General features: G+C 42.3%; 1 protein-coding gene across 1 annotated transcript in view; it reads right to left on the bottom strand.

Annotated features, from left to right (window-relative positions):
- Window positions 1–22,006, bottom strand: part of LOC136863387 (putative glutathione-specific gamma-glutamylcyclotransferase 2) — a 101,540-nt gene that overhangs the window by 5,112 nt on the left and 74,422 nt on the right. The gene's annotated exons all lie outside the window — the stretch shown is intronic.

Genomic DNA, 22,006 nt, shown 5'->3' on the forward strand with positions numbered 1-22,006 from the left:
AGCGTGGTGGCCTTCGTCTCAGAGGGCCCCGGGTTCCACTCCGTGTCGGGCCGAGCTTTACGCCATGTCTGCCCACCACTGACTCGGAGGCTGGGTATTTGTGTTGGTCTTAATACACATCCCTATTTACAAACAACATATCATATACAGTCAACCACCACAGAAACAAGTAGTCTCACCGACTAGTTTTAATGTTTTCGGAGACATCGAGGTGACAAAAATTTGTCCCGCAGGAGTTCTTTAACGTGCCAATAAATCTACCGACACGAGGCTGACGTATTGAGCACCTTCAAATACGACCGAACTGAGCCAGGATCGAACGTATAAGTTAGAGGCTATATCCCTCCACATCATGCGTCAGGAAAGGCATCTGGCCGTAAAACTGGGCTTAATTTTCATTAAGTGCCGATGCCAAGTAAGGTTTTTACTTTATTTTTAGAATTAGCTTTACGTCGCACCGGCACAGAGAGGTCTTATGGCGACGATGGGATACGAAAGGGCTAGGAGTGCGAAGGAAGCGGCCGTGGCCTTAATTAAGGTACAGCCCCAGCATTTACCTGGTGTGAAAATGGGGAAACCACGGAAAACCATCTTCACGGCTGTCGACAGTGGGGTCCGAACCCCATATCTCCCGTATGCAAGCTCACAGCTGCGCGCCCCTATCCGCACGGCCAACTCGCCCGGTGCCAAGTAAATGAAAAACGATGATTAACTTATTTGCACTCAAGACAATGGAGCACCAAAATGTCCGACTGGAATGTTTTAGTTACTTAGAAGCGTGTGAAGAGAATGGGTTCCTTCTTTCCAAGATGAGCAAGATGGAGTACAGTACAGTGAAACTGTCCTTGGAGGATATTTCACTATATTTGGCATTGCGTCGCACATGATTCACAGCAGTGTGAACCGGAACCGCGTAACTGAATTTAACAGTTGCGAGACTCTGGTAAAGGCGCTCATCTCTTGAGCCCTTGACCACGCAAGGTTAACTTCACCAGGATGACCCACATCTACAACCCATGAACTTAAAGAGCAGTTATTGAGGGCATCCGAGTTTCTTCCAAGGAGGAGACTAACCTTGTATGTCACTGTTGTACGGAACGGCTGAGTCACCATTTCTTAAACGAGAACGGAGAGATTGAAGCAAAGTAGTACTATACTTAGCTAATGAAACTGTAATCAAAGGAACAAAAGACTGTCTATATAAGAGATTCAAGCACTATATACAGAATACACACACTTTTGTAATGATAATAAATCAATAATCAATAAAAAATATTGTTATTCATTTTAAGAGGTGACAAAAATTTGTCCCGAAGGAATTCTTTAACGTGCCAATAAATCTACCGACACGAGGCTAACGTATTGAGCACCTTCAAATACCACCGGACAGGGCCAGGATCGAACGTATAAGTCTCCGGTAAGACCACTGTAAGAGTATGGCTCGAGTGTAATGGGAAACTCACCAGGACTACTTGATACGAGAACAAGAAAAAATGCAAAGGAAAGCAGCACGTGATATCCGACAAAGGAGTAGTGTTACTAAAATGTTGCAAACTTTGGGCTGGGAAGACTTGGGAGTAAGGAGACGAAATGCTGGAGTATGTGGTATGTTTCGAGCTGTCAGTGGAATAAGCTTGAGTGGAGCTTTTAAAAGCAGGAAAGATCATAATATGAAGATAGAATTGGAATTCAAGGACAGATTGGGGCAAATATTCATTTAAAGGACGAGGAATAAGGGATTGGAATAAATTATCAAGGGAAATGTTCGACAAATTTCCAAATTCGTTGAAAATATCTAAGAAACAGCGAGGTAAACAATTATAAATAAATGTAAATATGAGGCAAACAACTGATACGGAATCTGCCACCTGGGCGACCGCCCTAAATGCAGATCATTGATTAATTGATTGAACTTTCCAATCTGGGCCAAGAAAGCCAGCGCTCTACCTTCTGAGCGACACGGCCCGGCATTATGCTAACCATTCTCCACAGATTTTTTTTTTTTTTTTTTTTTTTTTTTTGATTTAAAGTTCAAGGCTTCGGCTAAAATTCTGGTGGTAAAAGGTTGGCATCCCAGCCACCCAGGCATTATTATTTTATTATATTATTATTTCATGTGGCTATTGGTAGCCTTGTGCAGCCCTTGTAAGGCAGAGCCTCCGAAAAGGGTTGGTGGCATCTGCCGTGTATGACAAACTGGGTGTTATTGTGGCGGAGGATAGTGTTTTGTCTGCTAAGAGTTGCAAAGATGTTGGAGACAATACAAACACCTAGTCCCCGAGCAAAGGGAATTAAACATTAAGGATTAAATTTCCAGACTCGGCCAGGAATCTAATCTGGGGCCTTCTGAACCGTAAGCCACTACGTTGACCATTCATCCCAGGAGCCAGACAGTAGTAGTAGTAGTAGTAGTAGTAGTAGTAGTAGTAGTAGTAGGTAGTACGCCATGGTTCTTGCATTAAACAATCTTTATCTGAAGTCTAATTATGTAAGCAATATATTTCGACTACAGTTACAACAGGGTGCTGAAGTCCACTTTATGCGAAAAGTTCAATTACACAATATTAAATTACTGCGACCAGTGATCATCATCATCACCACACTACTTCTACAAAGAGTAGATTGTATTTCATCGCCGTATTTAGGATGCAAAATGTCCATTTATTTGGTATATTATACTGTACATATTTTATGCAAATAATATAGCATATTATGGTAGTACATATTGTATACTGCTCATGGTAGCTAGAAAAGATAGCTTATCTACCTATCGTGACGAAAACATTATAAAACTGAACATGAAGACAATCCTCAAATACTCTGAAATTTCTCAAAATTTAGGAGAGAAGGAAACCAAAACTCACTCTCCATTCATTCATTCATTCATTCATTCATTCATTCATTCATTCATTCATTCATCTCGTTCGCTTCCTAAGCACACCAGCCGCCAAGACGCTGCAGATGCACTTTATGTGCCGTGGAGTGCACCCAATTGAGCCGAGCTACAGTGCTTTGCTTCTTGTATATAATCTTTTTTTAAAGGCCAAAATATCCTGCGTATATTCGGACCCCCTTCTTACAAGAGTATCAAAAGAGATGATAACGATAATAATAATAATAATAAAAATAATAATAATAATAATAATACCGAGCTCGATAGCTGCAGCCGCTTAAGTGCGGCCAGTATCCAATATTTTAGAGATAGTGGGTTCGAACCCCACTGTCGGCACCCCTGAAGATGGGTTTTCTGTTGTTTCCCATTTTCACACCAGACCGCTTCCTTCCCATTCGTAGCCCTAGCCCCTTCCTGTCCTACCTGTGTCGGTGTGACGTAAAACAACTTGTAAAATAAATAAATAAATAAATAAATAAATAAATAAATAAATAAATAAATAAATAAATAAATAAATAAATAAATATATTGAATATTTATTTCCGGAAGTCCATACAGAGTTTCCTCCAATTAATAGACTATGACACCAGGAATATAAGTCTACCTAGAATATTCTTTTGTGCAAGTGCATGCATGGGCGCATATGATAACTCCACCCCACTCCTCATTCACGGATACCCACCAACCAAGGGGCAACCTTCTATCTCTGCCCGCCACGGATTTTTGGCAGTTGAGGAGATCACACTGTCACCTCATGCCTTTATCTCGGCAGATTTCCCAACTCACATAACTGCTTTATTAGTTAATAATAACAATAATAATATATTTACGTCCTACTAAGTTCTTTGGACGGTTTTCGAAGACGCCGAGGTGACGGAATTTTGTCCCGCAGTTCTTTCACGCGCTAGTAAATCTACGGACACGAAGTTTATGCATCTGAGCACCTTGAAATACCACCGGACTGAGTCAAGATCGAATCTGCCGAGTTGGGATCAAAAGGTAAGCGCGTCACACGTCTGAGAGACTCAGCTCGGCATTCTCAAAACGATGAGGTGTCGTCACATCTCATTTGTCAGGTGAGGGTGGGGGGAGGCAGGGGAAAGAGTTATTTTTCTGAAGTAGCCTCACATGTAGCGGGGACCAGCTGTTATACTTGGGATCAGACAGAAAATTAGGAATGGTATGTTAGCAGAAGCTGCTCGACAAACGTAGGGTTACTAATAACATGGAATGTAGTAGTTCGACCTAAGACTGGATATTTTACCAAATCTAATGAGATTTGATGAAACCTACAAATATAGACCAACTCTCCAGAGTTATCGAACCCTCATGGAAAACTACCAATCACGCATATGTATTGAACTAGCACAGATTTTAAGGGTGCTGACGCGACTCTCACACACATGAACGTTCTTTAATGCTAGCCGAGACACCCAAGAACAGATTCCACAATCTTAGAATAGAAGGTGAACGCTTAACTTCACGAGTACTCATACTATCACACTTGAATAAACTACTTGATGCTCGTTGTTTAATTAATTAATATTATTTGCTATACGTCCCACTAACTACTTTTACGGTCTTCGGAGACGCCGAGGTGCCGGAATTTAGTCCCGCAGGAGTTCTTTTACGTGCCAGTAAATCTACGGACACGAGGCTGTCGTACTTGAGCACCTTCAAATACCACCAGAGTGAGCCAGGATCGAACCTGCCAAGTTGGGGTTAGAAGGCCAGCGCCTTAACCGTCTGAGCCACTCAGCCCGGCGCTTGTTTAAAGAGGCCTAACATCTAAAGTCATTCGGCCCCTAATGGTAGGCGATGGACGACATTATATGGTCATTAAAATTTTCAAATGTATCCCCTGACTAGAATTTTAAACAAATGAAGATGAATAACGATGGTGAATTTAAAATAAGCAGTGGATCTAATTCGCAATGACTAATTTTCGATAAAATGAAAAGAAATCTACTTACTGACGGTGTTGTTCACCAAATTACAAGCAACTAGACATTAGTATCCCCTTCCCTCTATATGCGAAGTTGTAGGCGATCCCATATTAAATATGCAGCTAGGTTACGCAACAGTGAAATATAATTTCAATACGAAATTTAGGGGCATCACTGACCCACAATTGCTGGGAGAAAGAGTCTGTCTATCGTGAGGGATCATTGATCTCGCATATAGACTGATCAAGACCAGATCTAGGTATCCTGCAATGCGCATATGGTAACATAATTACTAGGGTTCGGAAGTTTATGACCGGAAGGAGTACAAAATATGCAAGCAAATATGCCCTAAAACTAGCTAAATGCGACCTAAAATGTAAAAAAAAAAATACTTGAGCATTTTAGGGATCGGTAACATATATTAGAGAATTACTAACATTGAACGTGCCAAAAAGTGATTAGCGATAATACAGCAGACACATATCATGCAAACTGACAGAGCTACTGTAGGTACGTTAAAACTTTACATATTAATTCAATATCATAGTCCTGAGGCGTGCCGTGCCTCCGTGGCTCAGGCGGCAGTGCGCCGACCTCACACCGCTGGGTTCCGTGGTTCAAATCCCGGTCACTCCATGTGAGATTTGCACTGGATAAGGCGGAGGCGGGACTGGTTTTTCTCCGGGAACTCCGGTTTTCCCTGTCATCTTTCATTCAGCAACGCACTCTAAAATCATTTCATTTTATCTGTCAGTCATTAATCATTGCCCCAGAGGAGTGCGACGGGCTTCGGCAGCAAGTTGGGGGCTTCATTCATTCCATCCCTGACCCGGCCACTGACTGGAAAACAGGTTGTAGGTGTTCATTCAGTACTGAGGCGCAGTTCTCACTCTGTTTTCGTAAAGAAGGACCAAAAATCGAGAAGTATTAGAATGCTTTTTGGTATATATCGGCGTAGGTTCGTCCAACATCACTTTCCTGTAATCACGTCTCCTAAACATGCTACCCATCTCTTTCGACTCGACGCAGATAACATGCACCTTGTTCAAAACAAGGCCTCCATTTAAACGAAAATGTTCGAAATAAAATATTATTGATTTACGTCCCACTACTTTTGTGGTTTTCGGAGGCGCCGTGGTGCCGGAATTTAGTCCCGAAAGAGCTCAAAATATAACCAAATATGACCTTATATCACTGCCATGAGCAAAATATGACCAAAACAATAAAAATGGCCGAAATATGCATTTGTATGCAAAATAGAATTGCTTTAAACTGGGGCAGGGACCCATCATTCACAGTAACTTTTCAGATTTCGTGTAAACTGGGCTCAGAAAAGAAATATGACTTTTCCTTAACATCCAAATCTAAATAATTACCTTTGTAAGCATGCCGATTCTTACATTTTCAGAGAGCCAAGTAGCACTTTGAGCTTTACAGAGTTCCAAAGTTACTTGTAACCTAATAGAGGAATACCTCATAGTATTGTCTAATCTCGGAGAACACAATAGTAAATCTGGTGTGTGCACCAGATCAGAGAGGCATTGCGGGAAATGGAAAAGCTGACGAACTTGCTAGACAATGGTCAGCATTATGTTTACTAGGACCAGAACCAGCTTTTGGAATAGCTAAGTGTTTGATTAGGGACCTTACCAGAAGCTGTTCCAGGGACGAACACCTGAAAAGGTGAAAAGAAAGAACCGGTGCTAAACATGAAAATTGACGTCTAGTAGCCTACCACTCTTATCTCTGCCTTATCAGCAGATTTAGCGTGGATTTTGCGTTCTTGGCATAACGGCTGCAGGAATCGTCCCCGCGTAAGGTCTGACCCTCTGCCACATCTGGAGGCGATAATATGAGACGTAAAACGACGGGAAGATAACTCAAAAAACCATCAATAATGGCAGGAAAAATTAACTAGCGTTAAAAATCTGTGCAGTTTTGCAAACTTTGTTAATGATACAAGATGAAGAAATGCTGCTAAAGAGAACTGAACGTTCTGGCTCCTTGGCTGAATGCTGAGCATACTGGCCTTTGGTTCGGAGGGCCTCGAGTCGGAGATTTAACAGCGTACGCTTAATCCATCTGGCTTGAGGAATAGGTGTTCGTGTTCGTCTAAACACAATTTTCTTCATGTACATGCAAAACATCATACTAACAACCACAAAAAAACACGGAATAGTGAATACCATTTTAATGATAAAAACAATTCTTCGCAGACAAAAGCGTAAAATTAAGCAATTTCCTCAATTGTGCCGAAAGTTGAAGAGCTAAAGGGCCCGAAAAGGGTTCAAGCTGCGAGTCATGGATGGATCTATCAAACCAAAAAAAAATCTAAAAATCACTTCGTGACTAAATGTAGTTCCGAAAAAAGCCTAAAATCGCTTCTTTCTTTACTAGTTTCCTTTTTTATTCAGATCTTAGCCAAATTAACTTATTTACATAATTCTTTCTGTAATGTGTTCCTTGGTTCAATAAACTAAGGAATTTTTTAATTTTTTAAAAAATGCCCACATCAAATGTAGTAAAAATGAAATGGCGTATGGCTTTTAGTGCCGGGAGTGTCCGAGGACAAGTTCGGCTCACCAGATGCAGGTCTTTCGATTTGACACCCGTAGGTGACCTGCGCGTCGTGATGAGGATGAAATGATGATGAAGACGACACATACACCCAGCCCCCGTGCCAGCGAAATTAACCAATTAAGGTTAAAATTCCCGACCCTGCCGGGAATCGAACCCGGGAGCCCTGTGACCAAAGGCCAATACGCTAACCATTTAGCCATGGAGCCAGACATCGAATTTAGTTATAAGGGCTTAAGGAACTCTGCATTACCAGGCGAGTTGGCCGTGCGGTTAGGGGCGCGCGGCTGTGAGCTTGCATCCGGGAGATAGTGAGTTCGAATCCCACTGTCGGCAGCCCTGAAGATGGTTTTCTGTGGTTTCCCATTTTAAGGGCTGTACCTTAATTAAGGTCACGGCCGCTTCCTTCCAACTCCTAGGCCTTTCCTATCTCATCGTCGCCATAAGACCTATCTGTGTCGGAGCGACGTAAAGCCACTAGCAAAAAAAAACTCTGCATTGACTCACATTAGCGCTCGTAGTGATAGAAAAAGGCAAACTGTTAATCTAATCGACCGGATAACGATTAAGAGAAGAATTGTAATTTTTAGGAATAAATAAAGAATGTCATCATACTTTATTAGATTGTATTTACCTAAAATCCGGAGGTCATATCCCTAGGATGTTTTCAACATTGAGTTGCTTGCCTGAAGGGCTACAACTGTGGATTTTTCACTACCACGGCACTCCATCATTATTGAAGGTTTCAATTCAAGAAAATACTGTATCATGCTTCACACATGGTCTCTCATGGTAGCACATGGGGTGATGTGCTAATGACCTGTCGGGACCGATGAAACCTCTTCACTCAAACATGTACGTCCTGTCATTAAGGTCACGTGACCATGACTTGGAAGCCCGTCCGCCAGCCCTCTGCGGTCACCGGGGGCAACCACAAGGAACAAGAGGCAGGTGAAATTTCAGTCTGTGTTCCGTGTCCGCTCGTGTGTCTCCAGGTGTGCACATCACACTTGACCAAACCCGCCCCCCACCCTCCACACCTCACCGACTTACTCATCACGGATAGCTCGAGCCACAGATTTTGATCCTCGACATTTACAAAGGATGATTTTTTTTTGAAGCGGTCTCGACAATGTGGTCATCTGTCCTTGGCCCTTAGCTCCCTAAGCTGTCACCGGACGGAAGGCAAGACAAAGGCGCATTCGCCACAAGGTAACTGGTAAACAGAAGTGTAATAATGTTCTTTATTTTCTTTTTACAATTGGCTTTACGTCGCACCGACATAAAGGTCTTATGGCAACGATGGGATAGGAAATGACTAGGAGTGGGAATGATGTGGCCGTGGCCTTAAGGTACAGCCCCAGCATTTGCCTGGTGTGAAAATAGGAAACCACGGAAAACCATCTTCAGGGCTGCGGACAGTGGGGTTCAAACATACTAACTCCCGAATACAAGCTCACAGCTCAATTTTACATCCTACCCTATGCTTTAGTTAAACGAGTACGAAACGTTACGCTGTACTACGAAATACGTTTTTGCTTTAGTTTACTTGGAAAGTAAAACGCACACACCGGTCCCGATACAGTTTCTCGAAATATTTCGAGTATTCTTGTTCATATGCACGTTGTATGTTGGGTATTCAGCCCGAAGGTTGGTTTGATCCTCCACAGCTCCGCCAACAGCTGTCACAGCCAAGGTGTCAATGAAGGGGTATACCAGGGAAATGACGAAGGATGTCGTTTCCCGTTGCTTTCCTCGTCGGGACAGAGGTTGCTAGTACATATCAGCCTGCCTAGCCCACTAAAAATGCATGCACCAACCGACCCTATGAGCGATATTTTCACACCATTCATGACAGGGACCGGCTGCTTAAAGAGTGGTAGACCTATTACTAGCACCGCTCATACCTCAGTCACTTTCATACTGACAAAGCCAAGGACGAGACTGTGACAGGTTAATGAAAGGAACAAATTTATTCTAGCCCATACCAGAAGACGTAGTGCACTGTCAACACCATCTCGCCAGCAAAGGCATACTTGTTCGTAAATATTATCGAAAATATTCACAGTACTCATTCAAGGCGATATTATTTCTCTCCGCTGCATCATCTTCACTTGTATGCATGTTGATGGTATAGGCTATAAGAGGTGACTATTCATGTACCTAGGTACAACAGAATACTAGACGTCGCTCAGTGTAACGAATGAAGTAATGAAGAAGAGGATCTGTCTTCAGATTCGAATCTAGTGTTTATTTCCCTATTTAGGCCACATCTGACTATTTTCAATCCAGTTCCTTATTTTCGTACGTGACTTTTGAAGGGAAGAAGCTGAAACTGCATGCAGAGAGAGATCGTACATAAGAGGGTATTTGGAAGATCCTGAAATCAAGTGAATAGCACCATGAATTTTATCCCAGGTAAATCAGTGGTCTTACCGACTAGTCTTATGGTTTTCGGAGGCGCCAAAGTGCCCATATTTCGTCCCACAAGAGTTATTTTAAATGCCGGTAAATCTACAGTTACGAGGCTGCTGTATTTGAACACCATAAAAACTACTAAACTGAACCGAGATAAAAACCGCCAGTTTGGGCTCAGAAGGCCAGTGCTCTACTATCTAAGCTATTCAGTTCGGCGACGAAGATGTAGATCCAGCTCAGCTACTTTGTGACCCTGTCATTTGAAGTATTCAATGCGCTCCAAATCTTTGCAGAGTCATAGCCTATTCTTATTTAGAAAGCCCCCATTAGGACGAAGATTTGAATATTTATTCGATCTTTGTAATTTGCAGGCGATTCCAGAGATTTCGAACGCTCAACATATAAAGAGAAAGGGGAAGTTGTGACTGCTCTAAAATTGAGGAAATTCGTTAAGAAAATGGAATGGATTAATGAAACAGAAATATGAAAGACCCAGCTCGAAGCCCCACGTTCCTGAACGTCTCGCCAGCTGTGAGCCTCTGGATAGATTTACAACCAAACGTAGTTATGGTCGTACATTTTCCTGTTTGATTAAAGGCCAGGGTCATTAAAAATCAGTTCCCAAATGGGAAGCTATTTCGGTCGCAGCTACTGCCATGCGAACAACAATGCAAGGTTGCCGGCTTACACACTCCTGTGAGAAGATCAAGCAGTATTCAAACGTACACCACCTTAAAAAATCTTCTAAAAGAGTCACAGTACTAAAATATACAAATATATCTGAATACAATCGCCTGTAAAATATAACGTCTCACTTCCTCTTTGTTATTTTCTTACTCTTTTTGAGGATGAACGCAGAAAGCGATGAAGTCTTTTTTTTTTTTGCTAGGGGCTTTACGTCGCGCCGACACAGGTAGGTCTTATGGCGACGATGGGATAGGAAAGGCCTAGGAGTTGGAAGGAAGCGGCCGTGGCCTTAATTAAGGTACAGCCCCAGCATTTGCCTGGTGTGAAAATGGGAAACCACGGAAAACCATTTTCAGGGCTGCCGATAGTGGGATTCGAACCTACTATCTCCCTGATGCAACCGATGAAGTCTACTTGATCATCAGTAACATTAGTTGTGAATAAGTTTCAAATGTGCGTTAAATAGAACTTACCGAGACTAATTGTGAAAACGGGATGTTGCACACTAATACATTTAAAAGGCTGCACTATTAAAGTTAAAAGTATACCGTTTGGTTGTAAATGTTCAGAGATATTTTGCCTACCAGCCTTTTACGGAAATTAATTTGGACAATACGTCAGCCTAACACAAGAATGATACAGTTACTTTTTGTGTCAAATGACTTGAATCACGATGCTGTTCTGCGCATGCTCGGCAAGTGTACTGTACTCAGAGAAAACATTTGGTTCTAAGTACACCTCATTCCTCCTTGAGAAGTGCTTTAACGACGAAGCAAATGCCTCCACATCGGGGAAAGCATTATCAATACGCAATGCGAAGAGAGAGATATCGACACTAATGCTGCGAGGAAGAAAGGACTGCCGACAGACGCAGAGTGGGTCTCGGCCCAAAAGTGGTCACGGCGTTCTTCTCATTGACAATTCATATCCGGTTTGGACTGAAATCTTTAATTTACACACTGGAAATGTATCACTGAGGCAATTGAGAGAACTATATCTGGGGCCGTGAGATCCGGGGAGGAGGAAGGATACGGGAATGCGATTCCACGAGATATTCGGTCTTTGTGAGAAAATGAGTCTCTCACATCGTTATAAACATTAACCATTTTTATTTCGTTTTAGTACAGAATAACTAAAGAGTGTGTCATAATCCGTCTGGGTTAAGCGAGCTCGTTTTGTCACTAATATCTTTCACTTGCTACACTGGAGGCTGAAATAGACAATATGTTCTTCGCTAGCAGAGTAAGCCTTGAATATTCTGTGCTTTGATTTCTCCATCAAGCACTGGGATCGTCATCAGAAAGGCGATCCTTTAACAAAAAAGACGTAATTATCAACTTTATATTCGAAGATAGTTTCTCATCTGTACGCCCATGATTTTTTCGCATCAATTTATGTACGATTTCGCGGAAAGGAAAAAATGTTCGCGTTATTTTGCGAAATAGGGTTGATCCCATCGCTTTAATTTCACGTTAATCATTTCCTAAAATTATTCATAAAAGGTTTAATTCGTGAGATTTGTGAATTATTTATGTGAAAGATAGATAAATAAAGAGAAACAATATTGGTAATCATTCATTACTCCTTATGTAATCTTAATTAGAAGTAAATTATAGTCTAACCAAGATACGTAACAAATTAACCTTAAACCCTACATGGACATAATATTACGGGATTTTATGGAATATGTATACGAAGAGATACTTCTGTCGAAATGAGAAATCCTTAGTATGTCTTCTGTTTCCCTTCACACACATGATATTGGAATACAATTTCAAGATCGTTATGTTCCATGAATTTCGCTGCATTTTCGCTCTTATTGCGAAATAAGTAAATTTCGCTTTAAAATAGCCATGTCGCTTTAATTTGTTGTAATTCGCGAAAACCACTCATTTCTTAATCAGAATCATATGATTCGTTAAGATATCTCAAAATCTCATCAAAATATTTGTCACCCTTATCGTTAATGCGGAAAACTCATGCCTCGACTCATCTGTATCATCACGCTATTCCGAAAGAAGAAAAAAAGACCGTTTGGCGGCATCGATGGTCGTCTGATATGCTGGCAATTCTTCAGTCATGAATTTATCTAGGAAAACATGTCTTAAGCACTGTGCTCAGACACAGAGCGGTGTACGGATAATAGTGGTAGAGCTCACGCGTTTTGAAAATATCTGCTCCTTTATTGGTCACGAATATTTTCTTCATATGTTCAGAATATATTTCCAGCTCCGACAGCTTCTCTTCTATCTGTTTACGTATGTACTTGTTTTGCCTTTTCAATTAATTCAGTAGTAACGAGGGCACGATTTTTAAGTTCTCAGCCTTTATCAGTAAAGTGAACGGTAATACAAAGGTAATGCATTTCCTTGTACGGATTCGTCCACATATTTGCTGTAAATACACTGGCGCCATTCTCCGCAGCTCGAGCAATTTAAGGCAACATTTTAGGTCGTATCATGACGACTTGCACTATGATGTTTCGTGGATTGTTTGTTTGGAAGGGGGTGGGGTTTGGAGAGAGAGAATATCAGCAACGTTTATTTATCCATAACCTGTAGCAACTCTGACAATTTCTTGATGCAGATCATGGAATTCAGTTCCCGAAACCGTAAAGAGAGGAAGAACTGGTGCACACAGTTTGACGCACTTGCACTTTTGTGTAACGTTGTGTTTGATGTCATATGGTACTGTACTTCATGGACACAATGCTTTAGGCCACATTTTTAGGCACGTATATTTTCATATGTGAGGTAATAAGATGATGATGATGGTTGTTGTTTAAATGGCCTAACAGCTAGGTAATCTGCCCCTAATGGTAAGAGGTGCAACGAAATGAAAATTAAAACCTCAAAATATATCCACTTACTAGAATCTAAAACGAATATATATGAAAAATGATTTTGAAACAAAACCAATCAGTGGATCCAATTCACAATGACGTAATTACTGGGATGATACTTATAATCTAAAGGCGTCTAAAATCCAGGTCACCGGCCCCTCATAATGGTACAAATCACGGGTAAAGTAGAACCATGGTGTTCCTCCTATAGTGGTACTAAGCACAGGTACCGTAGACTCATGGTGTATCTCGCATGGTGGTGTTAATCACAGGTAATGTAGAACCATGGTGTTTCAACATAGTGGGACTAAACATTGGCACTGTAGACCCGCGGTGTATGACGTTACGGAAACGCTCACAGGTAAGAAAATCCCATGGCGTTTTTCACATAGAGGCACCAATCACAGGCAACGTAGACCGATAGTTTCTCAGAAACTGATACTACTCATAGACAGTGCAGATCTATTCTGAACACAGGAGAACCGACACATACCAGCGCAGCGTAACGGCACATGGACCGGAAGCGAATGCACCCCCACCCCCCGCCTTCGTCGAATACACATGATAATACTAACCACCGGCAACGCCCAGACCTGTGGTGTTCCTCACATTGGGGTTCTACTCCTATGTAACGTAGATCCGTGGTGTTGCTCACATGGTGCTACTAATCACAAGAAAAGTCGGCCCATGGTGTTCCACATGTAATGGTACTAATCACAAGTAGCCTCATGGTTCTAAAAATCATCATTCCTTGGTCGTTCCCTTTAGTCGCCTCTTACGACAGGCAACGGATACCGTGGATGCATTTTTCTTCTGCGTCCCCCACCCACAGGGGGTTGTGTATTTGGTCCTCGAGAGCTATTTTATTTCGCTCAAGTCCGCCGGCAAGCCGGTTAGGACCCACCTATCCGCTACCTGGGACGCGCCAAGTGAGAGTATCGCCTCTCCCTCTGCTACGCCAGCGTAGTACACTGACTTAGCAAATGTCATGGGATAGTCACCTAATAGCGTGTGGGGCCTTCCCTGGCCCTGCGACCTGCAGTGAAACAACGTGGAAGTGAGTCGACAAGTCCCTGGTAGTCCTCTGGACGCAGCTGACACCAAATAGTTTGCAGAGCGGCCGCCAATGCTGGTCTGTTCGTTGGCGCAGGATCCATGACGCGGAGCCTGCGTTCCAGGACATCCCCGATATGCTCGATAGGGTTCATATCGGGGCTCCTCGGTGGCCATCGCAGTCGTTGGACCTCCGCTACATGTTCCTGGAACCATTCCCGGGCGACGGGGGAGCGATGTGGCGGCACGTTATCACCTTGAAACACCGCAGAACCGTCTGGGCGCTGAAAGGCCAAAATGGGTGGAGATGGTCTCCGAATGCTCAACATACCGTGTACCATTCAAAGTCTCTTCCAGAACAACTAGGGGGCCCATTCCATACCAGGAAAATGCACCTCAGAGCATAACAGGGACACCAGCGCCTGGACCATACCTTCGAGGCAGGCGGAATCCATCGCTTCATGTGGTCTGCGCCATACACGGTGCCTCCCATCGGCATGGTGCAGTTGAAATCGTGATTCGTCCAACCATATCATGTTACGCCATTGTTCCAGTGTCCATCCCTGGTAACTGGCGACAAATGCGCGTCGTTGTGCCCGATGACGTTGGGTTAACAGTGGCACCCGTGTGCTGCGCCGGCTCCCATACCCGATAGAACCCATGTTCCTACGGATTGTCCACTGGGAGACGTGTCTAGCACGGCCTGTGATGAATTGCCCGTCTGTCAGTATTGACAATCCGTCTCAGATGTCGCCGGTTACGTTCATCGGGGGTGGCTGGACGGCCGGTCGTTCGTCTGTTGTGGACGGTGACACCCGCCTTCAACCATTCACGATACACCCTGGACACGGTTGATCGTGAAGCCGAATTCCCGCACCACTTCCGAAATAGCACTTCCCATCCGTCGGGCACCGACCACCATAACCCGTTCGAACGGTGTCAGCTCACTACGACGTTCCATGTTACACCTCTCACATGCACAGCCACTGCTCACAAGGTCTCCTATATAACTGCCGCTGGCACAGGGGGCGTGTGGTGTGCAGACACACCTGCGCATCAGTGCTCTGCTATCCCATGACATTTGCTCAGTCAGTGTAGGTTCGTGGTGGTAATAAGATGCAAACGTCAACAAGAAAACGAACGTTTGGAGGACACATATCCTACATGTTGACTATTTGAAGTTGTTACTACTACAACTACTACTCCGTAGTTTTCGGACACTCCACTTTTCATCCTTTATTCCATTTGTAATCCACATTCCTTCCTCTCAAGTTTTGCTTTCAATGTGTCTTGATTCCCGTTCCTTGCTCGCAACAAATGTGATTCAGCCGGAGCGAATGTGGTGGATTTGTTCAAACAGTCGAGCGCCAAGCGGTCGGAGAGGTCACGCGCCGTAGCGGAGTAGGGCTTAACTACACGACTACCTCTTTTCTTTACTATTTGTTTTACGTCGCACCGACACAGATAGGTCTTATAGCGACGATGGGACAGGAAAGGGCTGAGAATGGGAAGGAATCGGCCGTTGCCTTAATTAAGGTACAACCCCAGCATTTGCCTGGTGTGAAAATGGGAAACCATATTCAGGGATGCCGACTGTGGGGTTCGAACCCACTATCTCCCAGATGCGAGCTCACAGCTGAGCGCCCCTAAACACACAGCCAACTCGCCCGGTGCATCCGGTTGTAAAACAGGGCCAAATCCAGATGTGCGACACAATTCGCACCCGCGATCCTACAGATGCGGAAGAAGCGGTAGAGGAAGAAGAAGAAGAATCAAATAGGCCTACATATTATATTTTGCATATACGTAGAGTTACAGAAAAGAAATTCACACATGGGCTTTAAATATCCTTCGAGACATCGAAGAATTCGAGTAACAGAACTTCGAGTTATCGACAATTTGTAACATGAATTATCTAGGATTCCTTTGGGAAACGAAAACTGCTTCGAGGTATAAAAAATTCGAGTTCCAGACGTTCGAGTTAGAGAGGTTCAACTGTACTTGGAATGGAATAGGAATGGGGGGTAATTTAAGAAAGAACTAAGGCAAAATACTGGTTTAATCAGTAAACAAAAAAGTACTTCATGTACCACAAATTACGCGGCTCAACAGCATCAATTGTGTAATTGTTTTCGAACCCATCGAGTTTTACTGTTTTATTTTGTTGTCTTATCCCGCGTTCTTGCTTATCTGACACTTTTGAAGGAAGCGCCTAGCAAGCTTGCTATCTCCTCCTTGAACTTGCAGATCAAGGACCATAAATACAGGGAATGTTTGTGAAGAGCAGACACACGTCTACCACTTACGACCAGAGAGGACGATGAACACAAGGAGACACACCTGCACTCTTTCTTACGACCGTAAGCTAGTCTTAGAACATTTGAAAGAGTTCACTTGAGAATAGCCTTCAACTTGATTCTTACAAATTGCCCACGACATTGAGAAATGTTAACGCGTCAAATGAGTCCGAAGGGTCATTGAGAAATGCGCTAAATAGTTAATCAAATAGTCTTCACACCTTGGGAGGGTTCATGACAGCATTCTCCATTTCGCTATTAGAGTAGGCGAGCTCGCTGTTGAACAAGTGGAGGATGAACAAGGAACAAGGAAATATACGCGCTAGTCGTCGAGATGATAATATTAACATACACCTTCATTATAGACTGTCTGAAACCTTCTGTGAATTAACTAAGAGCCACCACAATCCTCTATTTGCAACCAACTCTATGGCCTTGTTTGGCTCCACACATCTTATCAATGAATCATTACCAGGGCCAGGATTTCATTGACCTAAAAATGTTCAAAAATTATCTATAAAAAAGACGGCAAAAATCCAGTAAAATGATCCAAAAACTTTTAAAAATGGCAAATTGTAAATGAAATTTAAAATCATTTTACTAATAGAGTTGGTATAGCCTGTATTAATGTTGTAGACATTATAGTAAGCTCTTTGGCTTTTGCCATGTCAAGGAAAAAAGTGAAATTCTTTACGTTTCGCAGAGAACTTTGCTCCACATCTTCAGAAGAAAATCTCGGCTGTTCATGAGGGAAACTTCTAGAACTGGAGGCTTCTCGCCTGGAATGTGGGCATTTCCAAGAAGTAAGTGGTGAACAAAGTTTATTTAGTCCCCAGATCGACGAAGAGTTGTGAAGATTCTCAAGTCTCCGCATTTATTCTCGCTTAAAGTTGCGATGATATCCAATACTGCACGCGTAAATGCTTCAAAATCCTCAAACATGTAAGAAAATGACTCGATGTAAAATAGCCTAATAATTTCCATAAAATGAGCAAATCATGACTTACAATTTAAAAAATGACAAAAATACAAAATGGCAAAAAAATGACAAAAATGACCTAATACATTAGCATTTCTACAATGTGAGACCTATGATCAGGATTTCTGTACAAGTTTGCAATGTCTGTTATGAACCAATTAAAATGACACGTCATCAAACTCCTAGCCCTAACCATTACAAAATGAGTAACGATTGTCTCCCTCTACTTCTCTTACCCTCAGTGGCAGAGTCCATTATTATCCTACGTAACCTATCTTTCTCCATTCGCTTCACATGACGCACCACTTTAGCTGGTTTATGTGTACAGCTTCATCTATAGAGTTTATTCGTAACTTAGCTTTATCTGCTCATTTGAGTAAACTCCTGCCAATTTTTCCTACTGTTCGTACGAACATTCTTTCATGTCTATTACTTCTAAGATATGTATAAGATATCCAGAATCTACCCAGCTGTCACATCTGTACAGCAATGTCTGTCTGAAAACAGACCTATGTAAAGGTACTTTCGTCCGAGAACTCTTCTACGGTTGATCGCAACTGCGTTAGCTCTGCTGTACCTTGATTCAATGTGCTAGAAAAAAAACATCCCATATCCTTGAAATGGCCCACCTGTTTCACTTTCGTATTACTTGCGTAACATTCCATATTTCTTCTTTACAGAGATCATTTTAGTCTTCAAGAGTTCCTAGACTGCAGGCTTTCAACACAGTCTGCCATTTAGACCTAGTCGTCGCCATAGGCCAAACTGCTTAGGCCTACTGTATGTCCACCGAAGTGAATCCCTCCCTGCCAGTTTATACCTTTCAGTAATAATAATAATAATAATAATAATAATAATAATAATAATAATAATAATAATAATAATAATAACCCTTCAATGAGAACAACTCCGCTAGCTGTAAGGGTGAACAAGCCAATGCAAGCTGCGACCAATTACTTTCTGGTAACTAGTACAGCTCCTTAATTATAGCTCACCACTTCGAAACAAATTGATAATTTTAATGGTGTTAAAATATTCTACTACTCTATCTTGTATAAAGTACGGAGAAGCTATATGGTGTTCCTCGCATGATGGTACTAAGCACAGGGAATCTCGGTTCAAAATTCAGCATCCCTTGGTCGCCCCTTTTAGTCGCCTCTTGCGACAGGCAGGGAATACCGTGGGTGTCTTCTTTGTCTGCGCCCCCCGCCCACAGGGGGGTATCGACAGCTGACATCTGATCCTACTGAAAATCTTGTGCGAAGTCACCGTCATTCGAACCGGGGATACAAGTTTGAGAGCCAAATAGCTAGATAACTGTTCCAGCGTGCCTCGAAATTAAATTTTATTTTTTTGGCTATTGGCTTTACGTCGCACCGACACAGATAAGTCTTATGGCGACGAAGGGACAGGAAAGGGCTAGGAATGGGAAGGAAGCAGCCGTGGCCGTAATAAGGTACAGCCCCAGCATTTGCCTGGTGTGAAAATGGGAAACCACGGAAAACCATCTTCAGGGCTGCCGACAGTGGGATTCGAACCTACTATCTCCCGAATACTGGATACTGGCCGCACTTAAGCGACTGCAGCTATCGAGCTCGGTCAAAATTAAATTTAAAAACCTAACAATGTTTGTATAGTCGATTACGTAACTGAAAGCCATAAATTGTATTCTGAAGAAAAACTATTTCATTAAGTAACATTTGTTAACAATTTGGAATATATCATTTGGAAAACTTAATCCATTCTGATTTTAACATGCCAATTTTTTTACAATTTGTTTTACGTTGTGCCGACACAGATAGGTCTTATGGCGACGATGGGATAGGAAAGGCCTAGAAGTGGGAAGGAAGCGGCCGTGGCCTCAATTATGGTACAGACCCAGCATTTGCCTGGTGTGAAAATGGGAAACCACGGAAAACCATCTTCAGGACTGCCGACAGTGGGGCTCGAAAAAACTCGCCCGGTCATGCCAATTGACACATCTCTAAAATCATACGATTAGGAAGGAGTTTCGAAATCGTACCAACACAAATAATATGGAAGAGCATAAGTATTCCGCTAACAGTTCAGTTTTTTGCGTTTCAGTATCAATTCAATTTTCGGAGCTCTATTTCACCCTTGATAATTTAACAAGTTAGGCAAGCTCATTGAGAAAAAGAAAAAAAATCACCGTTAATCATGAGGTTAATATATTTGAGGTAATCTAAGCGTAAAAGACAGATAAATGTACAGACAGCTGTGTTCTCACTATTACTCGTAACTACCGGAAACTCATCATAATTAATCATGTCCTTGGTGCCAATGTAGCCCTCAATGGCCGTGTCAATTGCGACACTCGCCACTAACAAGAATCACTTAAGCCAAAGAGACACACTACATTGAAGGCAGACATGTCCTTACCTTCTCTCGCAATTCTAGAATCGAACGGAGTTAACTCTTAGATGGCTTATTTCCGCAAGGATTTTTTTACTGGAATTCCAAATTCTGACAAAAGTAAACTACATCATATAGCATTGAAAGCTTTAACTTCCCAGTTCTATCAATTCCGGTTAATTTTACATTCAGATAGTAATACAATTCCATATTCAGTCTTCTTTTAATAAAGACAAGACACCCTCAGCAACTGGTCGTGTTCCAAATATTTCAGCGACAACTATTTGTTTTATAATGCAAATCCCCTTTATGATACCTATATCCAAAATAAATTTCCAGATTTTAACGTCGTAGTATACCAATTAATTCAAGGTTTGAACTTAAGAACAGACGTTTATCAGCATGCAGGAACTACATCTCCCACCGCCTCTACCACCATGTTAAAGAAAGTAGTGCACACATTTTACACTGTGAAGTCAAAGCCTTACTTCTCATTAGCTCTTAGTACTTCTTTTAAACTGTGCGGTTTTTCAAGATCTCGTTGAAAAATATTACATTGGGTACACACTCCTACCGAGCTACTGCTACCACTACCTTCAAAATTTACCACTCATTAAATACATTCATAGCTACAAGAATTGCCTGCTGCCATTTCTTGATGGATACAGTACTTTTGTATCCATCTCTTGGCACAGGCCAGAGTAAAGTGTAGCTTTCACCGAAGTCCCAGTCTCATCCATTGCTGTGACAATATGGAAGCTGCTGGGGTATAGGTAGTGCTGAGTAATGACATTCAGAGCACGACTAGTGCATCTGAGTGTTATGAAAGGTGTTGCTCATAGGGTCGGTCGTGCTGCAATAGCACTTTCTGACCCAGTGAGGAAAGCAATGGCAAACTACCTCACTCCTCGTCTTGCCTAGTACGCCTCATTTTGGTGCTGCCATTGGTTTTTGCGGTTTCCTTATAACCGCATAACTTTTGGTGGTGCTATTTGAGGATCCAACCAGCCTCTGGGCTGATGACCTAACAGACGGACAGCTACAAGAAACTCTATAATCTTAATTTTGATAAGTATATTCTTTGCCGATTAATTAAAATGACATTACAAAAATATAATTCTTAACAGCAGTCTATGTTTTAGAAATGACAATTCAGAGGCTACATTAACAACTGTAAAGTTTTAGTCTCATAGCATAGCGAATAGAATTAAGAAGCGTGAGGAATGCACGTGTTGCTGGTGTCGGTCGGCCAGATGGCGCTGCGAACAGCAGCTGGACAATTTGGAGTATCTGCGAGATGATTGTTTCCATCGAGGTAGACAACTGCTTTCATATCTCTCTTGTGCGGAAGAAGAATCGGCATTTAAAGCAGCGGAATACAATTTTTGGTAGTAAACAATACATGGCTTTCACAGATTCATAAGGTAAGGGTGTATTCTGCCCGAAGGCAGGTCCGAACCTCCGTAGAGGTGTGCCTGAGCCAGAGTTTACGGTAGGGTGGCCATTACCTTTCCGCTCCTCCATTCCCTTACCCCCACCAACAGCGCGTGGCAACCGATCCAAATCTTGACAACGCCCAATGCTGCTTAACTTCGGAGATCTCACGGGATCCGGTGTTTCAACACGGCTACGGGCGTTGGCTCACAGATTCATAATTGTAAATATTTATTTCACTGTAATTACACTTAAATCTCAACACTCAAGGGATACACTGCGTATCCCCATAAACTGTTAGCACAAAATATTTTTGCCGCGATAATTATCACTTCTACTCACAATACATCATATACACTTTCCAATACATAGGTAAGATAGGTACATACCACAATCTTTCATAAGTGATAGTAAAGCAAGTTCGTTATCAGCTACAAATATTCAGATATATATAAAGTGTCTTCTATAGTCACTCTCAAGGATTCTAGAGTTTTTTGAAGAAGTAAA

The sequence above is a fragment of the Anabrus simplex genome, chromosome 2, assembly GCF_040414725.1.
Source record: "Anabrus simplex isolate iqAnaSimp1 chromosome 2, ASM4041472v1, whole genome shotgun sequence".
In the NCBI taxonomy this organism is placed as follows: domain Eukaryota; kingdom Metazoa; phylum Arthropoda; class Insecta; order Orthoptera; family Tettigoniidae; genus Anabrus; species Anabrus simplex.